Source organism: Cavia porcellus, unplaced genomic scaffold (genome assembly GCF_034190915.1).
Source record: "Cavia porcellus strain 051 isolate PalLab524CR breed Dunkin Hartley unplaced genomic scaffold, mCavPor4.1 scaffold_6, whole genome shotgun sequence".
NCBI lineage: Eukaryota > Metazoa > Chordata > Mammalia > Rodentia > Caviidae > Cavia > Cavia porcellus.
Window position 1 is genome coordinate 87,824,893 of NW_026947489.1, and position 23,897 is coordinate 87,848,789.

Sequence of the window (23,897 nt, forward strand, 5' to 3'; positions counted from 1 at the left end):
AAAAAAAATCAAACAACCCAGTGTCAGAGTAAAACGTGCAACTCTAGTATGAGTTCATGAGGTCTATTTTGCATATTATGTTAGCAATCTACCAACTAGACAGGATTTAGTGTATCACATGAGCAGCACTGACAAAAATCCAGACAGCAACCTGACAAATTTATAAACCTTATGTGACTTAAAGCAATCTGAAAACTCAAGCCAAAAATCTCCATTAAAAGATAACTCCCCATTCTGTGAGGTAAATATTGTTTTTTTTTATTTTAAAAACCAAACAAAAAGAAATGATGCAGAACTTCAACAAATATTAGGAAATTAATGCCAGTTAATAGATTTCATATCATTATCTTAGAAGGAGTTGTTCAGGTTACAAGATTTAGGCATAAAAAAAATGATTAAACAATCAAACAAGGAAAGCATAAACTGTTTTATGTGTTGAACTTACAGAGATTCCTAGGATAGTTAACCATCTTATATATATGTGCATGCACACATAAATGTGGAGCCAGATACCTGCAATCGTTTCCCTTCTTCCTTTTCTCCTTTTCCCCGCCCAGCTGTTCTTTCCTTTTGAACACTTTCTTTCCCTTTCATTTTCGCAACACCTATTCTTAATCAATCAAAGTCTTTAAATTCTGGGGACATATAGGATGAATTGCAGACATATTTAAGATATCAAAGCTGATAATCTGACTGTTTTCAATGAGGAGTACGTGCATTTTGATATATTTTCTTATATTCTTTATGGTATATGTAATTTGGCCAATTAGAATAGTATTCCAGATTTAACTCCAATTTGAAATGTGTAATTGACTGATTTAGACTTGTATTTTAAATTTAAATCTTATTAAATGTATGTACAATGCTAGAAAATGACTTAAAGCTTGGAATATTTATAAGCTTAATTTTCCAGGTTTCTGTGAGTCAGGAAGTACTTAGGAGGCTGTCAACAATTAAGATTAATTAAATAAACCACTATGTAACATTGATAGACATGTTAAAATATTTGAAGATATCTAATTAAGGTTTAAATGAAAGCAAATATTATGGAAAATCTCCTTACATATGATTACTGAATTTCAACAGGCTTTTGAAAAGAATACTGTACAAAAGCTGAATTTAACAGCAAAAGGAAAAATAATAGTATGTATTTCTTTTTATTTTTATACACTAAACATTAAATTCTAAAGTCTATGTAAATCTCTGAATAGATATTACTGAGCATAACTGCTGGCCAAAGGATACTAAAGAACTAACACTTCATATCATTTGCTAGCATGATGATTAGAATTAATGGATTATTTTCTGGGAATCTATTCTCTCATCTGCAAATGATGTGAAAAAATGTTATAATATGCATAATTCTTAGCCCTGTGCCATTTCCAGATGATTCTTAACAAATGATGGTGGCTTTAAATCCCTTTATAAACAGTAAAACATCAAGTATGTGAACTAACTTCTGGAAATCTATCCTAATGAAATACATATACATTTGCACAGAAATATTCACAAAATGAAGAGAAATTAAAACACTATTATGATAGTAAAAAACAATTTAAGTCTCTAAAAAGATAGGAATGGGTTGAAAATTCCATTAAAAACAAACACATGGAAAAAATAGACACGTGAATTTCTGTAGGAAAAAAGTCTAGATAGACCTACAAAAATTTATCAAAGCAAAAGAAGGTTGACATGACACAGTAAGGGCACTGTAATAGTCTGCCCCATGTGCTGCTGGTTCAGGTGGATCTCAAAATGAATAAAGAAAGCGGAGAATTTTGATTCCACTACAGATCAACTGAAAAAAAGTTTGAATATGAAAACTTCAATAACAAAGCTTCTAAAGAAAAATTTTCATTTCATAGGGAAAGGAAGAAACAATGTTCTAGCCACTAATGAAAAGTTTTATTATTTCAGCTACCATAAGATTAAGAATGGTAACAAAGTTATGGTTTATCTGAAGCTGCTATAGTCCAGGGGTGGGTGTGTATACATGCCAAATAACTTTGTAAAACTCTATGTGTCTGAAGATATGAAACTTAGCATATAAGTTACGATCCACAAATTTCTAGGTATATATCCAATAGAAATTCATGTCAAGCAGAAAACTGGACTAAAAATATCCATGACAATGCTGTTAATAAAAACCAAATGTTGGGAAAAAGAAGACCATCGGCCTAACAAAATAATAAACTTTATTTATGCCACTGGATAAAAAACTAGAGTGAACTATTTCAACGCAAAACAACATGGTTGAAATATATAAACATAATATTAAGTGCAATAAATAGAAGGATTTAGTTTGGCCTGAAAATAGCCATTTTGATCATAACTGCCAGTAGGTGGCCCTGGTGTGTATTTCAAACTTTATGCATAAACAGAGTTGCTAAGAGAGACAGCTCAGTGGTTTTTGCTGATCTCCAATAATGACTGGACTATTTCTTAATTTTTGCATGTTAATAGAAAGGTCAGATTTTGCAGGGGCCTATTTTTGCCTATTTTAGCATGCAAATTCTTTCTCTTACCTTGGGATGTGGAGAGCTTTCTGTCTTGCTGCTGCCCAAAACACACTTCTGTCCATAAGTTCTTACAAAACTGCTGTCTGTATAATTGTAGACCTGTCTGCCTATTTCTTCAGCTGTTCAGCTGATTTTCATATGCCAGGACTGGAGTTTTCTGAAACAATAATCATAGTTTACTTGTATAACTGTCAAAACCAGACAAAAGTAATAGAGAGGGTTAGAAATCGCCATTGTGCTTGGCCTGCTTCCAGATAGCCCCGAAGCTTTAAAATCACCTTTAAATAAATTCTTCTTCCAGGACACTCTCCAAACTCTAATTCTTTACTAATGACAAATTCACTCATTTTTGCTTTCTAAAAGAAAGAGTTAAAACTTAACTGGTGTTCATGTGGTACAGTGAAACATTTTGTGATATTTTAGTCAGAAGTTCTGGGTCTCAATCCTGACCTCAATACTTACTCTCTGAATAATACTCCTCAGTTTACTTAAAATCAAAGAGACAGCGATTCCCCCATTTCTATGATTGACTCATATAGTTTTTGTCTTCTTCTTAATTCACAGATTTGCCAAAATCAGGTTTAGGGTTAAAATATATCCCCAAGGCAGAGTACCTGGTTCAATCCCTTCATTTTACAATTTGGGAATCAATAGTATAAAAATGTGAGTTCAATTACTCAAATCAGTGGTGAAAACCTACGGCACTGTGCTACAGTGGGCTGTGTGTATCACTGAAAACTCTGCTACTGTTCTTTTTCCTTAAGACAAAAGACTGTTTCCCTAAACCTCAGTATTCAGGTTGAATTATGGTATTGGCCTTTGTGAATAATAAGTGGGTTTTGGGTTGCAGCTTGGCCACTCAGTCTCTAAAAGGTTCGTCACTGCTGATGTAGAATGATAAAAATTCGTGGCCAGCCTTTTGGTTTCCACATGTAAATGTGAACATATAGCATTTCTCTTTCTGTTCCTGGTTTATTTCACTTTTATAATGTTCATCATTCCATGTGTGAAAGCTAGGATTTCATTTTTTAATGGATGAAATACAGATATTTTATTTCAAAATATATAAAAGTATATGGGATTATTTCCATTTGTGGAGCATAGATTAATGTAAATGATTTTAACCTGAGGTCACCCCTGAGACATTGTGCTCTACTAGGCCATATGATTGTTTGTTCTGGAGGAAGCCTTACAAATGCATTGTGTTAAAGGAAATGAATGCAGGACTTTGAGTCTCAGTGGATTGCTGCTGGGACTGCACAAGATGCTTTGCTAAGAGGGATTGGAAGGAATAGTAAACACGAAGGCCAAGTATAGCCAAATCTGGTCAGTGGGATACTTAAACATTTACATTCTCTCTTATCTGTACCTCACCCTTCCCCCATCGTTCTTCTGCTCTTTGTAAAGAAAAGACTCTAATAAAAAGCCAGAGAAAATTGTAATTAGGGCTTTAGTTCTAGAGACTGTAGACCCTCCATCCCATAACTGTGTCTCTCTCATTTTGCTTTCATCCACCACAGCTCATTTTTAGGACTTGTCTCCTTATAGAGACCAACATCTATTCACCCAATACAAAGACAATCATGATAAGTGTTTGAAGGGGTAAATGTGTTAATTGCCCTGACTCAATTATTATACTTTGGATACAAGTATTGAAATATCACATAAATACATATAATTATTACATGTCAATTAAAATAATAATAATAACAACAACACGTACCAAGGCTTGTCTCCAAGCCACAGCTTGGGCATAGCTTTGGTCTCCCTGGCTCATATTCTCTTTGGAACCAGCAACCTGAGCAGGGGATCTTTTTCTCATGGCTATGGATAAATTCAAAAGGGTAGATGTAATCATTTGTAGAATCCAAAGACATCTGGGCTGAGGACATCTGAGGCTGAGATAGTGGATCCCCAGCACTGACTAGGGCAGAACAGAGAGAGGAAATGATTTATCCTGTTCTGGAGTCTATTATTTACTTTTTGGAAGTGGCACTGAAGCATGAGCTGGTCACACGAGATGCAATCAAGGCTCATTTCCTTCTACTTAGTAAGGATTAAACTGAGGCTTGAGATTGAACATAGGGCTATGTGTTTGTTTTTCTACAAACGCAGGACTAAAGCCAGTGATCACTGGAAGTGTCCTACCAGAGAAATCTGACCAATCATACTAACCAGACCCAAATTCATATCATGAATTCAAGGAGGCAGGTTATGTCTTAGACAAAGATTTTGACTCATATTCCTCTTCCGATTTATTTTAGATGATGTGTCGGATTTCAGGTTGACAAATATTCTGAACTCATGCTTAGGCCAAATTCAGCCATTGCACTTGTGCAGAGTAATTGAGAGCAATCACAGGTGTGGCAGCATGCGTGATGTGGTCTAGGTTGGATAAGTACACAAATACAGCCACATTTGATCTCAGAAATCCAGGAAAGGGAGTCAGGTCAAGATGAGTGAAGCAGAAGGTATCGCCCATCACTTCCAGAGGTGTAGCACGCATGCACCCTGCAGCCACATAGCAAGCCCCATTAGTCCTTGATGAAGCTTTTACCCCCTTGACATATCCAAGTCACCATATTTCTGAGACAAGAGGATGCATAGAAACTGTGTCTGACCCCATGAGTGGCTCTAGAAACAGAATTTAATGACATTCACCCTCTGGAAGAGATGACGGTCCAGTGGGACCATCAGAGAAGGGAACAATGACACTCAACCTTCATAGGCATCAGATTCAAATAGGAAATTTTTATCAATATAGATGTTGCACACAGCTGACCAATGACAGGCTAAGGATGGTGTTTCTGAAAACAACTTCCCAGGAATTCTTGGGATGAAAAGGAATCAGTGACACCTATGGATATTTCGGAGAAGCAGGGAAGAGCCATCAAGCCAAAGGAACAGCATGTGTGAGGTCATGGAAGTGTAAACGAGCATATACTGTCAAGGATTGGCAGGCAGTTTTGTTTGGTACAGCTGCAGCAGAGTGTGTCTTGAGGAACGGGGCTAATACCAAAGGCCAGATAATGAAAAGCCTCCTACGGTAAGCTAAGATGTTTGAACATTTGCCATTTGCTATGGAAAATACTCTAAAAATCTGTCAATTACTATAAAAAATAAAATTGTCTTTTTTCTATTAGTAGCTAATGGTAGTATTCTGAGAAGTGTGTTTTCTCTCCATTGCCTTGTCTATCTCTCTCTTTCTTTCTTTCTCTTTTTTGCTCTCTGCCTCTGTCTCTCAACCTCTCTGTCTCTGTCTCTGTCTCTCTGTCTCTCTTTCTCTTTTTCGCTCTCTGCCTCTGTCTCTCTACCTCTCTGTCTCTGTCTCTTGTCTCTCTCTCTGTCTCTGTCTCTGTCTCTCTGTCTCTGTTTCTCTCTCTCTCTGTCTCTCTGTCTCTGTCTCTCTGTCTCTCTTTCTCTCTTTCTCTCTTTCTCTCTGTCTCTGTCTCTGTCTCTGTCTCTCTGTCTCTGTCTCTCTGTCTCTGTCTCTCTTTCTCTCTGTCTACCTCCCTCCCACTTCCTTCTCCTCCTCCTTCTCTGAAATCTTAAGTGACATGACATACCTATGAACCTTCCTATTTGAATCTGATGCCTATGAAGGTTGAGTGCCATTGTTCCTCTAAGGAATTAAAGGAAAAACTGCTCGAAAGAGCTAAAGAGAACTAGCCCAGTCCTGAAAATTATGTGATAAAGTAACTTTTTTTCTCTGTAACTCTACCCATCCTCCGCTTTCACCTGGTACTGGCAATACTCCACCTGGGAAGGACACAGTTCTGAAAGTGAGCCACTTGACTGAACAAAGATGGTGCAGAATAAGAACTAACAGTTGTCACTGGAAATCAAATGGATTTGGTACTAGCTTTGGCCTAATCTAGATTTGAACTTCAGCCTCCCCATCTATCACAGGAATTAGTGTCTACCCAGCTTTCCTACCATAACTTTTACTGTCTTAAATTAAACTAACATTTACAGAGCCACTGAGACCCTCTCCTGTGAGCTAATGAAATTATCTATAGTGAAGTGCATTACAAACGTTAAACTGCCATACAATTGTTAAGTTGATCATCGCTAATAAACACAGTCATTGACACAAATTACTCACCATTTTGGGTCAAATTACTATCCAGTCAAACACTGATAAGGCACATTGGTAAGTATTTCTTGTTGTTTTATTGGACTGAAATGCTAGACTGTTTGTGACTGTTAAGTATCCTCTTCTTGTTGCCTGGATCACAAGGTGTCTGCTCACAGCTTCAAAACAGGAGTGTGATTTCCCCTTGCGCTTCTCTGTGAGTGAACTGACTTGGTTTTAGCAAATCACACAGTCAGTTGGTGGTAAAGAGGAGCTGTCTTGACCCCTGTCTGAATTCTGAGTCTGACTCTGCACAACATGTGGAAAAGATACCACTCTCATTTGATGTTTTTCTAAGGTTGGGAACTAGGTAATTTTGGCACTTGAATCTTTATTTTCTCTCTTCCTAAAGGCTTCTATTTCATTTCTAGGGACTTCAGGCCACCTTGGAACACTAAATTTTTCCTTCTTTCTGACAATGTCTCCTTACTTTGCTTCTGTGCTATAGATGTTTCTGAAATTGTGTACAGAAGGAGGGAAACGCATAAACTTTTGTTGTTAGTTTTATTTGTCTTTTAGGGGAGAATAGCCATGTTCTTTAGATAGCTCAGGTCAAATGGCACGTAAAAAATGTTGTGAAGACACCCAGAAAGGGAAAACCATACTCTCCTTTCAGCTCCACAAGAGCTACTAGTTATCAACAAGCGCACGGTCAATGGTTTCCTAATTACAGTCTTTACCTCTGCACTCAGGCAGGCCTGGTTCACTCATGCATTTGCTCCTTCTGCACTGTGGTGCTTCATTTTTCTCTGCACCTTTCTTCTTCCACCTCAGAAATGAAAACGTTAATAGTGTCTACTATAGAGGGGTTGCTTTCAGAATGAAATGACACGGTATCTTGAAAGTGTGTAGCACATAATAAGCGTTCTGAGGTGGTGAGCTCTGATCATCACCATCACCAAAAATGCGGAAGGTATTTTTCACTCTCAACCCCAAACAGTAATTTAGAGACACATAGCAGACATAGAATCTCTGTTTCTAGAAGATGATATCAATCCCACTTTGAAAGTAAAGTGGCACACAGTACTAGCAGGGGAAATGTGATGCTTGGAGGTTTAGGAGTTTGGGGTTAGTTTCTCTTCTATTTCCAACAGACCGACTTAATGCCCAATCCTCCCATCCTTTCCCCTGCACCAGGAAGAAAGGTAAACACACTGTAGAAAACAAAAGAGCCCCAGTGAATGAATAACTGTAGAGGGTTTTCAGCCCTTTTTTCTGTTCCCTTTCCAGTGATGAATGCTCTCTACTTGTGCCTGCAAAAATATTCCAGTCCACTGTCAGTCCTAATCCCAGGTGTTGTGTATCAGTAACCCTTGCTTCACCAGCATGGAGTGGTCATGACCCATCTCGTGGGAATCTCATACATTTTACTGAAACGTATTACTTTCTACTGTAAGAGTTTCAGCTTGCTGGAGTAGGTTATGACATTGTCTATACATCTTGGCAATTTGATGGAGACTTGAGAATCAAGTGACACCCCAGTTAAAAAGAGACCTATTATTGGCTTAAATCCTAGGGACAGTATGTTATTTACACTGATGACTGCCCTTGCCAGGGATCCTTACCATGCCCTGTTGGCTGGTATCATGGACTAAATGCCTGTGTCTTCCCTAAATATTTTGAAGCCCTGGTTTACATTGTGGCTATATTTGGAGGGGGAACTCTTAAGCAAGTCAGTAATGATAATTAAAAGAAATTATCAACAGGGGACCCTGATCCAATGGGATTGGTGACTTTATGAGAAGTGCAGCCATCTGCAATGCCACCATGACCACCAACTGCATACAAAGAATAGTTCATGTGAGCGTTCAGTAAGAACACAGCCGTTTGCAACCCAAGGACTAACCACCCTCAGTAGATGTAAACCCCACTGACACCAAGAAAGGAAATGCAGTTACATTATTTAAGTTACCCAGCCTGTGACATTTTTTATTTCGTTTGGCAGCTGGTCAAGGTCCATTTGGTCTGCTATAACAAATGATTTTAGCCTGAGTAACGAACAAACAAAAGGAATTTCTTATGAAGCATCTGGAGGCTGGGAAGTCTGTGGTCAAGGTGACAGTGAATTGAGCATGTGGTGATTTGGTGGTGCATCCTCACCTGGCAGAAGGGACAGAAAGTTCTCCCAAGCCTCTTCCGTGAAGATATTAATCTCACTGGATGAATGTGGGACCCTTGATATTCAATCAGTTCCTAAAAGCTCTGTATCTTAGTACCACCAACAATCTCTACTAAGTCTCTAGTAAGTATCAACAAAAATTTTCACTTGTGAGGGGTCCAAACATTCAGATTATAGAAGTACCTTATAAGACTAAGACTCTATTATAATCTGTTTTGAATTCTCTCAGAACTGGTACTTGTCAAAGCTAACCTAAGACTGTGATTCCATCGGGAAGCAGCAAATATCTCCACTGCAAATCCAGGTGAAGCACAAAATAATCGTGAATCAGAGTCTCTATTTTATCTGCATCTGTGAATCTTCACCATCCTAGAAATCTGAGTGATAATGCATAGATTAATCTTTAGATCTCTTAGAGGAGTCAAGAATTCAGAATGATGATTTTTGTGATTATGCAAATTACAAACCACTCGGTCATTAATGCTTTACTGATGTATGTACAAAAATTAAATTCAGGTTGGAGGACATAGCAGAGCAGCCAACACCCGCCTAGCAAGCGCAAGGCCCTGAGTTCAATTTCTAGTAGCAAACAAACATACAAAAAAATTAAATTTAAAAATCTAATTTATCGAATTTGTAACTTATGGAATTTGAGTGTAAAGGACTTGTGATTCTCTCCAGCTTAACGCAGATGTAAGGTTTTATGTAAAAATAGGCATTTAAGAAGAGAAAAAAACACGTCAATAACCAAGGTTTCGTTTCTTGTCTAGCAGAAAATCAAATTCAATCCTCTGGAAAGTTCCTTTATTTTCCAAAAGGTTTCCAAGAAAAGTGGTAGATGAAAGGAATCTGTAGGGACCCCATGCAGTGCCTGGGGGGGACAGAGATGTGGGGAACAATCTCACACCCAGGACTTGTTCTCAAAAAGCATCATTACAGCACTAACCTGGGTCCAGGTTATACCTTCCATGATCTTGAAACTCTTTCACAGGACTTTGGCTGCCTCCTCCTCCTCCTCCTCCTTCTCCTTTTTCTCCTCTTCTGGCTCACAACGTTTCTCTCAAACATCTTCCATTTTTATCCAACCATCGACTTTACTCACCCCTGCCCACTTCCAACCACAGAACTTCTTTGAGAAAAATGTAGAACTTGAGTTTCTGAAGCTTATTCCCTCTGGTCTGAAATGTATGTTTTCTTTACTTTGCTTTTTTTTTGCCTTTCCAAAAGAAGATATTGATATTTTATTTCCAAAGCTGATGCCCCACCTCTGTTTGCAACTTTTTCTCCTGTAAAGCCTGGCTGCATCAATTATTCTGTCTGTTGGATATTTCAAACCTCCTCAATGGCTTCTTCTCTTGATCCTCCAGACATGTTGAAATATCTACTATCCTTAAAAAATTCAGAATAAAACCCTATCTCAACCCTGTTCCCTCCTAATTCACTATTCTCTCTCTCTCTCTCTCTCTCTCTCTCTCTCTCTCTCTCTCTCTCTCTCTCTCTCTCTCTCTCTCTCTCTCTCTCTCTCTCTCTCTCTCTCTCTCTCTCTCTCTCTCTCTCTCTCTCTCCCTCTTCCTTCTATCCAGGTTTCTTGAAAGAGTCCATACCCTTACATGTGCAGTTCCCTCTGATTAGTCAAATTATAGCTTCTACTCCAGGGAATTATTAAAAATGCTTTTTAATAGGTGATAGTAGCCTCTAATTGTTAAGTTCATTGGCTTGGATTTTTCTTATCTGGATTTTCTGTAACATTTTACATAGTTGAATGAAAGCCATGAAATTGTCTCTCCCTTTATTTTGGAGCACAGGTTCTATGTAAACAGGGACTTGAACTTGACTGATGTAACTCCGTTTGATCAACATAACATTATTTTATGTTGTAGTTCACCGGGCACTTATGTTCACCTCCCCTCAGGATTTTAGTTTCATAGGAATCAATGTTACATTTTTTGCAACTGGAACATTTTTAGTCCCTCCATCACACAGCCAGTACTCCATGAATAGAATTTTAAGTATAACTGAAGGCCCCTTAGTTTTGTTTAAAACATAGGAAGGTGGAAAAAATTCAGCAAGCCAGTTTTTCTTCCAAAGCTCATCTTGAATAATCTCCCTGATAATTTGTAAACTGCTTATCCAGGCCACACCAACCATAACTTGAGTGGTTACTGTGTACCAGGTACATGGGAGACAGTAGGACAAACATCCTTTCATCCTGAACCTCACAGTATAGGTAGGGGAGATATTCACATTAGGTCAGAAGGATCTACCTAGATAGAGAGGAAGGTGGACAGAACTCTCCTATTTATGGGGTAGGTGTAACCAGAGAAAACCCCACAGAAAAGCTGAGGCCTCAGATGAGCAACTCCTGCTTTGTTTCTAGGTAAAATTTGGAAGTGATGGGGTGACAGGGACAGTAACACAACCAACACGTGATGGTGTAAGAACATACTGCATCCTGGGGGAAATTAACTTCCATGAATTTATCTTAACATGAAGACAGACAAAGTAGCATCAACTTCAAAGGATTTGAAGAAGTTCAGAACAAAAAGAGTAAATAAGTGAGAAAAAATATACGCACATGCGCAGCATGGCTTATCAGTATTGACTGAATATCAGTTCTATTTTTTAAGGAGAAAATAGGCCTAACAAAGAAATCGGGTTTCAAAACAGCTTAGTAGAATAGCTGCAATAGTTGCTACATTGCATATTGCTATGTTCATAGTAGTCATTTCAGAGTACAAGGTACTTGTCCAAACAACACTAGCACAAACCTTTCTTTTCAGTGAACTAAGAGAAACTAGCTGACTTAACTATCTTGTATATACATATTTTTTCCCTTTGTTTTCTCCTTTTCCCATCACAGTTTATCTTCCCTTTTACAGTTTCTTCCCAATTCACAATATTTATTGTACATTTCAAATCTTGTTTACACATTCAGTTTCTCACACTAGTGAGACTGTGTGATGTTTATACATATGTGTCTGATTTATTTCACTTATGAGTATGGTCTCCAGTTACATCCACTTACCTACAAAAGTCTCCCATGTATCCTTTTTTATGGCTGAGTTGTATTTCATTATATTAAAAAACCACATCTTTTTTGTCTATTCTGTGGTTGATGGGCATTCGAGATGTTTTCATGATTTAGCTATTATAAATTGTGCTGCTATAAACATTACTGCACATATATTGCCATGGTACAAAGCTTGTAATTCTTCCTGCAAGATACCAAGCAGAGGAATAGCTGGATCAAATAAGACCTTTAATCCTAGCATTTTAAGGAATCTACATACTGATTTCCACAATTCTACACTCCCACCAACAAAAGAGACGGCTTCCTTTTTCCCCACAGGCCCACCAGCATTTGTTATCGGTTGATTTTTTAATGACAGCCATTCTTTCCATGGTGAGTCAGAATCTCAATGCTGTTTTAGTTTGTATCTCCCGAATGATAAATGTCATTGAACATTTTTTCGTGTATTTAATTGCTGCTTGTATTTTTTATTTGACAAGTGTATATTCATCTCACATGCCCATTTTTGGATTGGGTCTTTGAATTTGGGAAGTCTGAGTTTTTCAATTTTTCATATGTTGTAGATATCAGTCGTTTGACTCTGGGACAACTGACTAAATATTTTTTCCACTCTGTGAGTTATCTTTTCACTCTGTTAGTAATTTCTTTTGTTGTGTAAGATCTTAATAAGATAAGAAGCCATTTGTTGATTCTTTGTACTATTTTCCTTGTAGTCTTATTTTTTGTTCATGAAGTCTCTGCCTACTCCTATGTCTTTGAGATAGCTGCCTGTTTTCTTTTCCAGTAATTTTAATGTTTCTATTTTAGCATTTAGATCTTTGATCTATTTTGACTTTAGTTAAGTGCATGATGCTAGACATGGGTCTAGTTTTAGTCTTCTATGTGTGGAAAGCCAGTTTTGTCCAGCATCATTTATGAAAGAGACTATCTTTCTTCCAGTGAATATGTTTGGCTGCTTTGACAAAGATAATTTGGTAGAGTGTGTTTGGGGATGTGTCTCCACCTTCTATTTTGTTCCACGGATCCTCAGGCCTGATCTATGTATTTATTTATTTGCCAGCATTGTGCTGATTGTATTATAGTAATACAATAGTATATATAGTAATACAATATAAGTAGTATAGTTTCACATCTTGGATTATGATGCTCCATAATTTGCTTTTGTTGCCCAGAATTGCTTTTGCTAGTCTAGGTCTTTTCTGGTTCCAAATGAATTTTAGGAATGTTTTCCCTAGATGTTTGAGGTATGTTAACGATTTAAATATCAATTATTTCTTTCTGTTTTATCCAGTGCTTCATAAGCATTCTCTATGTGCCAGAAATTCTGATTTGGGGGAATGACTGATGGCCAGAAGAGCTGAAACACAGAAAAAAGGAGAAATGGTGAAATAAGACTGAAAATAATCCCTGGCTGATTATTTTCTCTGCAGTTCCTGACCTGACCATGGCATCCTGACCTGACGTCTGTGATGATTTCTGATCTGTCTCGTGCAGTCATATGTCTAGTTACTGTGTACTTCTCATTCTTTGGGATTCTCCCCCGCTGTCACGCACTTCCTACCTCTCTGGATCTTTCTCACTTATGCTTGTTTTGGCTGTGCTTTTCTACATAATACTATTTTACCTTTAAAACTCAGTGAACTGACCCTTTAATGCTCTGTTTTATTTAACTGCTGGTCCTTTCCCTCAAGGCCTATGTGCATTTTACCTGGAGACTGCACTATGGTACCCTAAGGCTATTTTACCCAATCTTTGTTGGATCTGAAATTCCTTAAGGAAAGTCAAAGCTTCCCCTGACTTGTTTTCCCATAATACCTGGAAAAACGTAAGCACTCACTAAAGGGAAATCAGGTGAATTTATAGAGTGATGTAAGTTGTGTCATCTACTTAAAAAAATTTTGTTGTTAAATAAGGAATTTTGTAAATAAGTTCCTAAAATAAGAAAGATGACTTCTAATAGCAGATAAGAATGGTATCTGTGATGATTTTATTTCCTGATGTCCAAACAAAGGAAATAAAAATCAGTTTAAAATTTTTTCATCGTTGGAATACTACAGAAGTAATGACAAAATTTCAATGAATTGTAAAATGTTTGCCTTAACCCCCCCATACACACATGTTTAAGACAAAGAAACATAAACAGAATTTCTCCACCACACCTTTTGAATCCACGGGAAGGGGCAGTATTGGATACAGAACTCACTGTCTCATGACTGCTAGGTAAGAGTTACACCAACAAGTCACACCTGCAAAGCTTATTTGCATCCTTTACCCAAGAACTCAATAGTGATTGTGGTTGGGCCAAGGAAATCCTTGCTTTGCAGCAGAATCCTTTGGTCAAAAATCCAAGTGCTTGGTGGTATACAATGGTACAGGAATGGCTCAGTGCAGATCCTATGGGCTTGCTATCCACCTTTATGCCAGCACATTCTCACATAAGTGCTGTCTCTTGCAATTAGTGTATGCTTACTCTAAAAATACATACCCTTCCTTTGAAAAGGGGTGTTTTTTTAATCTAAGTAGGTAACAACTTCTAAAATTTCCAACATGGATCATAAAAAATGCAGAACAATCAAAAGTGTACTTCTCTGTTATTAGCTGTATTTTTTTCTGTTGTAAAAGAACACACATGAAAATCAAAGCTTTTTTGAAAAGAGCATCTGTATCAACATAGCAGGATTAATTAGCAGCAATTTAAATATTTAACAACAATGGAAGATAAGTAAGTAGAACTCAAAGATAAATGGAGCTATTCATTGACAAAAGTGATTGTAAGGATGTCTTGGGGTACACTCAATGAAATAATAATCGCACACATTTTTTCCTTGGCTCATTTCATATTATATGCTAAGTGCCCATGCTGTGACTGTAACAGCTGAACAGAATCCACAGGCCAGGTACCTACAGCACGCTGTGTGCCACCAACCTCAGTGGTTCCCTTAAATAATGCACGGATAACCAGCAGCAGCGATGCCCAGACTTGTCAGAAAGGTGGCGTCTTGAAGCCCAGTGTGGGAATGTGAGTACAGACATTCTTGATGTAGGAAACATGCCACTGCTGGTGTCATCTGTGGATGGGCACTCAGATTTCTTTAACTGTGACAAATAAAGCTGCTTTGAGCACCTCTGTGCAAGCATTCAGTGGAGGTACCGCTTCATTTCTCTTGGAGTAGAATTGCTACATCATAGAGTAGGTAAATGTTTAAAAAACAGCTAAGCAGCTTATAAATGTTCTAAACCAGCTACAACACTTAACACTTTCACTAACAATCTACCTAGGGGTAGACAGTAGTGTATCATTGGTTTTAATGTACATTTTTTGTATGATTAACATTAACCCTTGAAGTTCATGAACTGTCTTTGCAATCTTGCTCTTTTTCATTGGGTTTTTATTACAGTGTTATAGGATTTCTTTATACAGATATCTCTCCATTTCTATGAGCTTCTTTTTTTATTTTAAAGAGATTAAGCCAAAAGAGGACATAACAAAGCAGATCAGTATGGGCTTCTTATACATGCCTTCAATCACAGAAAGAAAATATTTGAAAAACTATTTGTATTTTTACTGAACATGTACAGACATTTTTCTTATTTCATAAGCAATTCTATATAAAAACTATTTATCATTTACATTGTATTAGGAACTATAGGTACTCCATAGATGATTTAAAGCAGAGGAACATGTACTACTTCTGTGCAAATACTGTGTTGCTTTAGAGAGGGGACTTGATGATGGTTTTGCTATCTGTGAGAGGTCCCAGAACAAATCCTCCAGAGATCCCAAGGGATGACTGTATGCATACCTGGTCTCCAGTTATCTGTCAAACACTGTGTATGTTGTGAATATTTTCACCCAATCTTTCCCTTTTCTATTTATGTTCCTGATGTGCAGAATTTGTTTAAATTTGAAGATCATTTTATCCGTATCTTCCATTTAGTTTCTCTGTTTTTAATAATTTCCAAAAGAAAAAAAATCATGTTAAGATTTTGAAGGTAGTCCTTTAAATTTTATTTGAAAACTGCATATACATTTAGTAATTATGTGGATATTACAATTCAAATGAATTCTGTCACAGGCTGTAAAGTCAGTTTTGAATTTCATTTTATACATGGAGATACTCAACTGATCTTTTATATCCATTTGCTCCATGTCTATCTCAACAATTCCTTGAGAAAAATTTTCATTATGCATTAATTAGTCATGATACCTTTGTATTTTTAGAAATATAAGAAGGATTCATCTTTAGAGCTTGCATTCTATTTCTTTAAATAATATGGATTTGGATAAAGCGTATTGGCCTTGATTGTATCAGCTTCATAGTAACTTTCAAAATCAGATTGTATAAGTCATATAAAATTTTCTTCTTTTATAAATTGTTTTTGGAATAAAGAATCTATTTTAACATATTTTGTACTCTCACATTGACTTTTAAAAATTCTTTAGCATTTTGTTAGTAGATGGAATTTAAAGTCTGAACTCAGTTTTTTGAGTAGGGAGCACTTATACTGATTTTAACATTGTGCTTTTAATCTCAGACTTAGTAAGTTGTTCTTTCCAAGAATGTTGTTTTAATTCTAAGTTGTTGAATTTATTAGGATCATGTTTATCTGATTAATATTTTAGTGTTTGTAGGAATTGCAACAATATCCTGCCTTTCATTGCTGATATCGTACACTTTGTTTTATGTTTCTTAATTAATCTTGTTAGATTTTATAAATTTATTAAGCTTCACGGACATTAAATTTTTAATTTTGTGCTTTTGCCTGTTGTTTGTGCTTTGCCTGGTTTTCAAAAATGTCCTACAAATTTTATTATAATTTTATTCTGTTTATTTGCTATTTAATTAGCTCTTCTTTCCATTTTCTGAATGTGGAAGCAGATCACTAATTACAGACCACTAATTTTTATTTCTTTTTTTTTCAAATAGAGTTATTCAAAACCTCTGTTTTCCTATAGGGCTTCCCATAGATTTTGACATATCGTGTTTTCTGATTCCCCATCAAAGATTTCCCACCTCTCTGCCAGCAATCTTCAAAAGATGTTTCCACCAGTGATTAAATTTAGGGAGTGCTGACCCTCTCGCAAGCCCCCCCCCCCAGCTACATGGCCACTACCCCTGACCTTGACCAATATATAATCATCCTGGGATGGCAGTAGTGAGCAGCGTAGGTCTCTATCTCAGAGCACAGGCAAACCCAATGCACATAAGGACACTGTTGCTCCAAGTTTAAGTGCAAACCCCAGTGCAGAGGCAAAGACCCAAAAAGGTGTGTTCAAAAATCAAGAAATCAAGATTTCACCTGTGTGGACCTCCCCTTTTCTGACTATATGAACTTGTCTTCACAAATCTCAAAGAGCAGTCTCGCCAGCCATCCAGTCCTGGGTTCTGGCTCCTTTCATTCTAGCATAAGCTCTAGTAACTCTTCATCCAGATGCTACTGCTTGCCTTCTCCTCACAATTTCCATTTCAAGTCGGGGCCAAAGTTGGAGTTAAACTAAAAACTAAAAGCTGGTGACTCAGAGAGCTGACAAGACTGGTAAATTTTTTAAAAGAATTGCATAAAATATTTAATACTTTATTGCAAAGTATCCTTTGTGCTAGATACTTTTGCCCATTCATAGGCCAATGTAAGAGTTCATGAGCAAGTTCAAAGTAAACTAGGCTAGGAAATTATGTTCTGTGGTTTAGAAACATTAATTTTTTAAATTTATACTACTTTTAGCGAACTATTGGTGTATCAAGTTGTTCATAACCTTAAATTGAGGGCCATCACACAGAAGGATATTTTCTTTTTTTCTATAAAAGGATTTTTTCAGCCATTTTTTCCATTATTCAGTCAAATTTAACACCATTTTCAAAAGAGAGCAATCTCTATGAAGCTGCCCCTCTGAAACAGACTGAAATTCGTTTCATGGCAGAGCATATGGCATGTCTTAGCAAACATTTGATGTGCATTTGAGCAAAAAACAAATGGAATTCTCACTCATTTTGTCGCTGGTCAGTTAAGAATGTGTCGAATATATTATTATCCTGAGACACAGATCAGTGAGGCAGACTTTTCCTAGGACAGTGTTGATACCTTGGCACAGGAAAGGAATATCAAAACGTCAACTGGCTCCTAAAAATTCTACCTAAGAGGATATAGACTTGTTTCATCCACATTTTGTCAGCTGCAAAAAAGTAACATGGTTATTTTTTATGTCAATCTGAAATAGATGCATAGCCTTCCAACAAAAAATAAAATGAATAATTTCAACACATACATAATCCATGACAAAGGCATGTTTGACCTTTGGTATTGTCTCCAAGCATTCCTCCAATCAATTAGTTCTCTGCTTCCCATTGCTCACACTGTTGTTCAAACCACTCTCAGTCCATCTGGATTGGTGCAAGAAAGCTTTTAATAGATCTGTCTGCCTCGCCACTTTGGCTCCCTGACAGCAGTTACAGTATTCAACAAAAATCCGACTATGCTATGGACTATTTCTCTTGTTATCTACCAGCCCTTGCATTAAAACCTCTTAATGGCTTCTCAGTGCACTTAGATTAAAATGCAGTCTTTCAATGTGGTCAACAAGGCCTTGCAGAATTTAAGCTGCTATCTTTCTTCTGGCTCACCCAGCTCCCTCATCCCCTCACCAGCCTTGTGGCTGTCTCTGCGCTTCGGTGGAGCAATCTGCTTACTGCACTATGGAATTTGTAAAGGCTCTGCCTGCTGTCTGGGCTACTTTTTTCTTTAGCTTTTCCCTGGATCTGTTTAAAAGCCACAGCACAGCATTCAGGCTCTGTTTTTTCTTACGACATCACATTAACTATCTCTGCTTCCAGTGATATTTATTTGCATGGCTACATCTTGTATAGACCACAAAGTTACATTAGTTATATCACACAGTTCAAGGCTTCAGTCATCCACAATCTGTGCTTGACAATATTTTTCTTTTTCTTTTATCCAACATCATTTTTCCACCCCTTTTCTCTTTCTCTCATTAGCTCCTAACTTTTATCCACTTGAAGGATGTCTTTTCAATTTTCATTATATATCAATATTTTATACACACCCATAAAAGCACTCACATGGTTTTAGGGTATTCTGACTCTTCTTTTCCGCCCACAGTATCAAATATCTGAAATCTTATTAGGTTAATATCAAAGCTCATCCTCTCTGGTCAACCCTCACTGGATTTATTGTCACTACCAGATGAACAAACTGAGGTGCTGAGGGCCTGAGCTGTGCCTTGCATTTCCATGGACAGAGTTTATATATGTGAGTGGAATCTAGTTTATCCAATCCCAGTGACAGCCCTCTGCACCTCCCTTTCTGTCAGATCACCTTGCTATCACTATATCCTTTTAGAGATATAGAAATTTTGTATCACAAGGGACAAATGGTAGAATTAAATGCACAGCTTGCTTCCCTCTCATCCTTGAATTGATATTCCCTAGACACACAGATTGCATTCAGTGTTTACTTTTCTGCCCTGATTTGAGTGTCCAGACTTCATCTTACCCTCCCCAATGCCAACTTCAGTAACCTACCACAAACGTCAGGCCCTGGGTCAGTTTTTATCTTTGTGCAAAGCTTTCCTGTTTGCCCTGGCCTCAAACCATCTACGTGAAGTTGGCAAAGCTTTTTACTTTCAAGGCTCCATTGTCAATAGATCAAGTAAAAACACTGATAACTCAATGGCACTCCAGGCAGCCTGCCCATCAGGAGCACCAACCTGATACATTTCTATGTACAGGAAGATTTATCCCTGAAACCTAAGCAAACATAACTTCCAGATTTTGATCCAGAATGAATATTAGCATTGTCCACCTCTGCACTTGCCAGGTCAGTGAGGAATCTGTGCAAACATCTCTCTTGGCTAAAATAGCCTTCAGATCTTGGACAGTACTAATGGGCTCAAGGTTTATGCATGTGAACCAACAGCTTACTGAGAGTCTTCACGATTGGTAAGAGTAGAAATCACTCTCCATCTTTCAACTGTGTTTTGAGCGTCTGCCCTGCGACAGGTACTACACGAGATATGGAGATATTCAGGATGGAATGCAGTGCACAGCATGGAGAGTGTATATTCAGAGAAATGAGTCAGAAAAACTGAAGGAAGAAAAACAGTCCCTACAATGTTACTCATTCTCCTGCTGTGACTGAGACCCAATCTCACCTGAAGAGGTAAAAGTCACAGTGCTTCAGAGAGCAGAGCTGTTCTGTCGCTCGTGGTGGCAATTTAGATACATCTCGAACACCTCCACAAGCTAAATGGAAATGAACCACAAAGCTGTGAGACTGAGATTAATTGGTGATGCTGCCTGTGTCAGGCTTTGTGGAAATTAACTCCCAAGAGGGTGAGAAAACACATTAAAACTTCCATTTCCTCAATTTTCTTATCTAAGGAAAAAAGTAACTTGAGTTACTCTTTCTTCAACTTAGCAAGCCACAGGAGATGACTCATTGGGCTTGTTATATAACCGTAAGCTGGTATTTATATACACGTCATTGTTATTCTGATAGCTGGGCTTCCAGAAGACTGAGTTAGTATCACTTCCAATACTTCTACAGTCTTTCTAAGTGACCCAGTATTGTTCTCTGCTGATTTTCCGTTCTTTCCCTCTCTCTTTTAGTCACTTACAACAGCAGACAGAAGTTTTTAAATTAATGATTCACATTTTACTAGATAGTTTTGAGATGTTCACTTTAGCAATTTATTTTACAATGAAATGTTATGTTTTGAAGACATAACTTTCATGCTTCAGGTTTTAGACTTTTTTATCAGTACCCTTTAATCTCTCTTTTCAACCTCCTTCGCATGCAGAGCTACTTCCTCTAGGAGTAAATGGTTAAATGTAAGCAGCCTAAGCCAGGGCTTATGCTTGCACAGTTTATGTTAGGAAGTACCATGTGCATCGTGTACCTTAAACTTGGTCAATGTACAATTTGGGCAGCTATGTTTCCCAGTCATGTCTAGACCTACTTCTATTAAAATGAAATTCTGTTATAAAATTAAGTGATTAAGCATATCTAATGAATGGATTAAATAAGTCTGGATCTAAGGTTTCCTCCTCTTCTATCTCTGAGAATTGTATGCACTAGAAAGAAACAGCTCAGGACTTAGGCTTATGGATAGTGCTGAATCTAGAAGACAACACTGAACATAAGGGTTCTAAAACAGAATTGATCAAGAAGTGTAAGGACACATCATACTGAACTGATCCGTATCGTGTCTCAGTATCTACCTGAGTGTTTGGCCAAATCCTGAAGTTTCCAGCCAGACAAAAAAGACGTATGGGAGACCAGGTTATAGTTGTTTGCCTATGGCTTTCAGAAACGTGAGGGGAGTGAATGGAAGCTATTTCCATAAGCAGCAGCGTTCACTAACTATGGCTCGAGCTACAGTACCTCTCTTTCTCTCATTACATTGGTCACAATGAAAGCAAAACTCTCTGTTTATGTCCTGTCTTTCCTTCTTCCTGTCTTCCTTTCCAAACATTAACAATTATCATTGTTAGATTAAGTATCCAAAAATCCTGAAGCCCATAACATAACCTAAGTTTTATTCAACTTTTCCCAAAACTGACATGAGCATAAAATAAATGGCTTTTCATAGCCCACGTATAAATATTTCACACGCCTTCCGGGAACAACCTGAACACCTCTGCTCTGAGTACTGGTTTTTCATTGCTGGCTCAGCCACGTGATAGCACTGAGTTCCAAATCCCTGTACTCACGCTACAGCGCTGTGCAATGGAACTCACAGGTAAAGAAGTGTAAGTGTGCTGGGAATGATGACGTTTGTTTATTTCGCACCTGTAAACACCAACTAACTATGAGAACTACAGCCAAAATCAAAGGACACAGGTAAAAGCTGCAGAAACTATTAGAAACCTTCGTGGTAGCTTGGTTTTTCTTCCCATCCCCTGTGCCAGACCCCAGTCTAAAGTCACTCCAGGTTGTACTTAACTCAGAAGAGAGCATCCCAGAGTTGGGAGCTGTCCTTCAGGCAGCAAGAGGTGGAGACAGGGGTGGTGGGAGAGTTGCACATCTCAGAGCATTTTTCCCTTCTGGTAACTATTATTGGCCATTTAGTCATTTCTCCATTTTTCCTAGCTCACTTTGCCTGTCTCCTATATCCAGTTAAACTTGAAATTTAATACTAGCCTTTCTAACTCTCATTCCTAAGGGTCCTACTTCAATCCCATTACCAGGCTACTATTCTCCTCCAAGGTTAAGAGTCTCTGCAATGGTAATGTATATCATTATCTAGTCCCAGGTCATGCCTGGTACTTTTCCAAGCTTCTGGTTTCTTTTTGAAATTACTCTTGCTTTTCATGGGGTAGGGATTCTTTTTTTTTCCAAGATGAATAAAGACTAAGAAAAGTATCAAGAAAGATGATATTCTGTGGACCTTGGCGTGCCAACAATCCTGTAGTATCTTAAAGAAATGAAATTTATTGTGGCCCCTTATGCCCTTAAAATTCTACAAATGTTACCTGTGACTCACACTATTAATGTGATAGTAATTAGTCTTTCTTTGGAACTCAAATTGTATAACATTATGTATTAAATACTTTACCCCACACAGCAACCTATATAGTAAATACAATTATTATTTCACTTTCTAGGATGAACTTTTCAAAAGAAAAGACTGAGGTGTAGGATTGTCTAAAGAAACAAAACTAGTTCTTGATGGACTAGTATTCAAATTGGACAGTCAGAATACTGTTTACTCTTAAGCATTAGCACATACTGTCTTAAATCTCGGCGAAGTATTAAGATCCTGCCTTGACATACCTCTGGTCCTTCTAATATACATCTGAAATTGCTTTCCATATACTTCTATCACTCTTACTCATGTATCCTACATTCATTCCCTCCTTACATATTTATTGAACACTTCCTATATGCCAGAATCTGAACTACGTATCACCCGATAGCCACACTATCTTAGCAGTTGTACTCTATTCAGTAACAATAATAAAAATAACATAAACTGAGTAGGCTATGAAAATGAAAAAAAAAAATTCCTACATTCATAGAATCCACAAAGTCCAAAATTAAAGCAGAATCATTATCTGGTGGGGCTCATTTTTCTCTCTGTAGCTTCACATGGCAAAAGGATAAGATCTCTCTAAGATTCTCATTCAAAGGGTCATTAATCTCATAAGGCCTCTGACCTCAGAGCCTAATTGTCTCCTAAATACCCCAGCCTCCTAATACTATCACTCTGGGGTAAAGATCTCAGCAGATGAATTTTGGAGGGGCATAAATGGTTAGAATATTATAGTGGTTCTACACCATGAGCATCCCACACATCTCCAAAATTTTACACAAATGGTGTCATCATTCTGTGATGAGCTTCCAGCCCTCTTTCCAATTCCCTACACACTTTAAGACTCAGTTCACATTTTTCTCTCTATCAAGCTGTATGATTCTCATCCAAGCACAATGCCCATTGGACTACCACTGAAATCTGTAGATAATTCCTTTATACTCTGTGAGTATCTATCACCTATCTATCCATCCATCTATCATCTATCTATCCATCTATCTATCATCTATCTATCTCATCTATCTATCTATCATCTATCTATCTATCCCTCTATGTGCCATCCCTCTACTTTTGTATTGGTCTTTTGCTCCAGGACTTGAGGCATGTCTCCCTAAATTGTCCTCTTCCTTATAGAATGTCAGGCATTTAAAAAACATTCTAGAACTGAATTCATCCGCTACTTTAAAGTCTGAGACCATAAACCATATTGAACAGCCTAAAGATTTTTATTTGTGAAAACCTTTAAGACTACATTTTAAAGAATTTCCTAAGTAGAAACCCATCCTCTGTTCTAGTAAGAGGTCTTATAAAAATAAATAAGTAACAAAGTTTACAGTTATGGATTGAAAGATTCTGCCCTCTAAAAATTCATACGTTAGTATCATTAGTTCCAATACAATGACAGTAAAGAGATCAGGCATTTGGACACTAAATCCTTCATGAATGAAGTTACACAGAGCCCTTACAAAAGATACCCTAGAGAACACTGTGTCTCCCTTTCTGCCCTGGGTAGAGGTAAGGAGAAAATGGCTGCCTGCAAGCCA